Here is a 5,316-nt window from a genome sequence, read left to right as displayed (position 1 = left end):
CCATCCATGTGTGCTATATCTTCATCGCAATCATGTGTACCATTACAATTTTCTGAATTAACATTGTGCATATCTTTCAAAAAAGAAAGATTATCAACATGATTATAAGAAATGAAGTCTGAAGTGAAATTTGAAAAAACATTTACTTCATCCTCAACACAATTGACATCATCAATGTTTAAAAGAGGATTAGCTATTGTTTGCACCAAACAATTCTGATTTTCATCATATTGCACACTTTCACTTGCACAAACAACAACACATAGTAATCCCTCTATATTTGGTATTTCAACATCAAATACATCAGCAGCATGTAAAGATTGATGGTCATCACCATCATTATTTTCACCAATATTATCCTAGAGAGATGCATGATTCACTTGGTAATTAGCAGCCACATAATCAACATAACCAGCATACAAATCAAATGGTACATATCCCTTGTATATATCAATCTCCATATCAATATTTTCACAACACTTCCCACTAATCATTCCCTCATTACTGTGAGAGGCAACCGACATTAACAGCAAAGGTTCTTGACTCTCATTCAAATCTAAAACATATGCATTAACAAAACCATTCGGAACTGTAGAGCTTGATGCACCTAGACAAAGAATGATTTGGTCAACTTCACATGGCATTTCACAATTGAAGGTGCTTTGATAAGAAACTACAGCAGACACGAATCTCTTTGAGATTCCAAACTTCAAGTTATTTTCCATATACCTAGCTATGTTAAAGGCTTCATACAAGGTTTTGGGTTCTTTGTTTCTCAATAGGAAACCCATCTTCTCATCAAATGCACTCATATAAACATCCAGACATACTTTATCATTGAGTTTATACTTTCTGAAAATTTTGGACAAAGCTTGTGAAAATCTGATGTTAAAAGTTGGTACCAATTCATCTTCCCTGATTTGTATACAAGTGAATTCTTTCAGCAAGTCGGAATCACTCACCTTCTCATCAAATTGATCCATGAAATCTGAAACCAATTCTTCCCATGAGGTAATAGAATTCACTGGCAAAAAAGAGAACCAATCTCTTGCATCCTCTTTCAATGACTGAATAAACAATTTCATGCATACATCTTCTTGACAAATTTCAAACTCTCCTATCAAATCTGAAAATCTTTTCAAATGTTGACATGCTGATTCTGATTTCTTCCCACTGAATATGGGCAAATACTTTCTGATTTCTATGGGTATGGGATTTGGGTAACCTGTAATATCTCTGAAATTTAGAGCAACATAATGGTTCATGACGAAACTTCTCCTATTATATGGTTGTGACACTTCACCAAGCATGGCTCTATGTTGAAATACACAAGGTTGAAAATCTTTACTATTCATTTTTCTTACTTCCACAAATGATTATAAAATCTTGGATAGAAAACTTCAAGCAAGTATCCTTATACTGATCTATTCATAACACTGCTTGACATAAAGTTCTTCCACATTTGCATACTATGGAGGATAACATACACTGAATATTTTAGCAGCATAGATATGCAAATCAATTTTGAGATTCTCTCTTTCCCTCTAGACTAGTGCTATTCACTAAATGGGAAAATGGCATTACACATTCTAATTTTTAGAACAAACATCTTTGCATTTGAAACCTCTGAAAATACCTGGAGATCTACAGCTTTAAACTCTTGTAGATCTGGAGATTTACTTCACACTTTAGCATGATCTTTTATCACAGTCACCACCTCTTGCATAGAGGATATTTTGAACAGCAGAATGCCATTCAATCACAAATATAATTCTCTGTTTCTCTTTCAATCTCACTGCAATCAACACTCTTCCAGGATGCTCAATACTAGTATGAACCACAGAGTTATGTGTGACTGAAATCTTTTACTGCATCTTCTTTATAACACTTTTATGATGAAAGCACCATGTCTGAGCATCTGCTACTTAGATCCATCTGCATCTTAATATGATTCATAAGATTATCAACCAATCTTGTGAAAGTATTGGAATACAAACTTCTTTCAAACACTGGTACAGAGACTAGAGTCGCCACCCAATTATGACATTGGGGAGAATTCATAAACAGCTGTAAGAACCTCTTACAACTCTGAATAATGTATATTTTCTCTGATTCTTCACAAGAAACTTTCTCTGATAGCAGACAATAACATTACAACTCAGAACATAATACTAAATCCCTCAACCATAAAAGACATTTTCAACTCTGTGCATTCTCAATTATATTTGAAACAAAATTTTCAACCAGAGACTCTTTAAATTTCATATTCCCCAGCAAAGTCGCCATTTTTGTTGTTCACCAAAAGTGATAACCCAAGACACCTGCAAATCTATCTATGAGATAGTCGATCTCAATCAATGAAACACCTCAGGGCTTGGACAACATAAAATAGGATCCTAATGATCCTCCTGCACTTCAAGTTCTGCTAGACCTAGGAGGGGACACCCTTTTGATGCATTAAATACATCAATCACAAACATAAGACTACATCAATAATAAACAGACAAACCATTCCACAAGCTCACCAAATTAGGTAACATGTATAGATAGGTTGGATCTTATACAAATAATAGGTGAAATAGAGCTTTGGAAGGATAGAACATTAACCCCTAAACATAAAGGGAAATAGATTTATCTTTTAAAATTGTTGTTCTGAGACCATTCCCAAATCTGTCAAAGACCAGTGCCTTGTTCATTGGGTAGCATAGTCACACACAAAACTACAAATATAAATCATAGATGCAAGTTGTTTTTCCTTACAACATATCCCTGCACTAATACCTTGTACTAATGCATTACTCAATCCATTCATAAAATTATCAGATCTAGGACACATTCCATTGTTTATGACTGATTATAGAATTTAAACTCTTCATTGAAGAATGCCTACAAACAATCATACAATCTCCTTGAGATGACAAATTATAAGCCTCCTTGAGGATTCAATTCATAACAATTAAATGGATACACAGAGACAATATCATGGGAAGTTACTCATGCCTGACACAAGCAAGACCTGCAACTAAGATCACATTTACAACAATGCATTGCAATACTCTGTACCCTGAAACAAACCAAAAGCATTTACAAATTTGGGTCCTGACATTCAGAAAGTGGAAGCCATCAAATCTGGAGCATTTTCCAAATTTCTAGAACCCTTACAACTGAGAAGGATTGGGAATAAGAAGGAGAGGGAACCAAATCAAATCTGCAACTGAAAATATCAAATATCTCCTCTCTAACTAAATTTCAATCCTGGCCAACCTGCTTCCAAAATATCTCACATTTGTCAAAATTAACCCCATAATCGGATTCCTCACTCCGAGAGCTTTTCGAAAATATATAACACTTTATATTTTGGCCAAAAATTGAGTCCTGGGCAAATTAATTCCCCAATGTGCACCATCATTTAAATTTTTTATTTATTAATATAGTTTAAACTATATAATAAACAATTTTAATTTTAATTTTTGCCTCTGATGTGCTCTGATGCTTTGCCACATGGCGGCCTCCGATTGGTCGATGGGGTTGACCGAACGCCACCTAAGATGACACCTCATCACCGCCACATCATCTGCTTCGTCACTGCTACTTGGCCGCCACGTTATCGCCACTAGACTACCACCTATGCGCCAACTGTGTGCCACGTGGACAGCTCTCATTCACTTTCGCTATTTCGCAGGGTGTAACTTGCGTGCATCTTCCCTTCATAAAATAGTGCGCACCATCGATCCATCTCGAACTTGCTCACTCTTTAACCTGACCTTTCTCTACAAAATTTCGCCTGTCTGCCTTGGGAAGCATGCCTGTCTGGGGTCAACCTGGTCATCGCCCAATCACCTCCTCTGTCACCTTGGGAAGCATTCTCATGCATGGGCCCACCTTGGGCACACATAGGCACCATCCGTCAAAAGCCTTTATGGCTTAGACATATTACTATAGTAAGGATTTGCTTATAAACATTAAAATATCCCACTTCCCAGCCAATGTGGGATATATGCATCTTCCTGTAGCTGCATTTTTTGAGCTCTTTTCTTGAGTTTTAATGGTGATTTATAGATTTGATCGAAAATGTTGGTCTTCAAACAGCACGTGAGGGAGGGAAAATGCTGGCAAAGTCACGGACATTGGCTTTACACCTCCACATGCACTTGCTACATGTTAAAAAATGGCCTCCAAACAGCCACACAGAGGGGGTTTCTATTACATTTTGCATTATTGGTTTTGATTGCTGCTATTGTCTCATGCCATTTGTATTTGTTTTAAAATTTAAATGGCTTCCTTTTAAAAAACCACCACGCAGAGGATGATTCATGTTTTTATTTGCCCTTGCTGTTGGAGGTTTCATTATGCTCCCCAAAACCATGCAGAGAATGAGCTGCTAATGCACTTGGTTAATGCTTTATATTGTCTGCTGTTAATGTTATGTGAGAGGGGGGAGGACTTGCTATTTTTATTGCCTTTCACAACACTACACTTCATCCTCAACGTAGCCCCAGAAAACATCATTTATTGGCTGCTAAGTTTGATTTAATGGCTGTCAATTGCATTGCTGAAAGTTCAATTACCTCCACACTCCACACACAGCAGGGAGGAGGCATAAGGCGTGGAGATGCTACTGAAGGAGGGAAGCAGACCCTACCACCATTCCATGCAAAAGGGAGGTTTATGGCTTTTAGCAGCCAATTGCATTTGCTTATGTTTTTTAATGTAGCTTCTAAACAGCCACATGAGCATGCTTTGGCTGTCATTATAGTTGTTGCAGTTAAAATTAATAACCATTGCCCATGTCTCTCCTACTACTGTCATTTGCCCAAACTTCAATGTCTTTGCTCAGCCATAGCCACATGAAGGAGAATTGGCTGGGCATTTGGTTGGAAATTTCTGAGTTTTAAATTCAAAGAGGTTGCTAGTTAAACATCACGTGGAGTGAGGGGGAATTACACCAATTCCATTTGCTGTTTACATTTGCTTTGAATGTTAGAAAAAATTTATTCATTGCCACACACTTGCCAATATGAATGTTATTGAAGTTTATTTTTTTAAAAAAACTTTACCATACTCCACTCCACGGCTGCCAAGTGCATTTGCATCAAAACATGCCAGCTCTATTTAATTTGAAAACCTTTCAATTTTCCACATACCAATTTGCATTTGGTATTGGAATCTCTCTTCTCTCTCACTGTCTGACTGGTGAATTCAAATTGTTCCAATATGGATACACATATATTGCCAGGAGAAAAGAACATTTCACCATTAAAATTAAAGCACAGGTATGAGCTAGGTCGGGCCCCAAAGTGGGTCCGACTAAAACAA

The sequence above is a fragment of the Cryptomeria japonica genome, chromosome 9 (assembly GCF_030272615.1).
Source record: "Cryptomeria japonica chromosome 9, Sugi_1.0, whole genome shotgun sequence".
Lineage (NCBI taxonomy): Eukaryota > Viridiplantae > Streptophyta > Pinopsida > Cupressales > Cupressaceae > Cryptomeria > Cryptomeria japonica.
Note: the sequence above shows the minus strand (reverse complement) of the source record.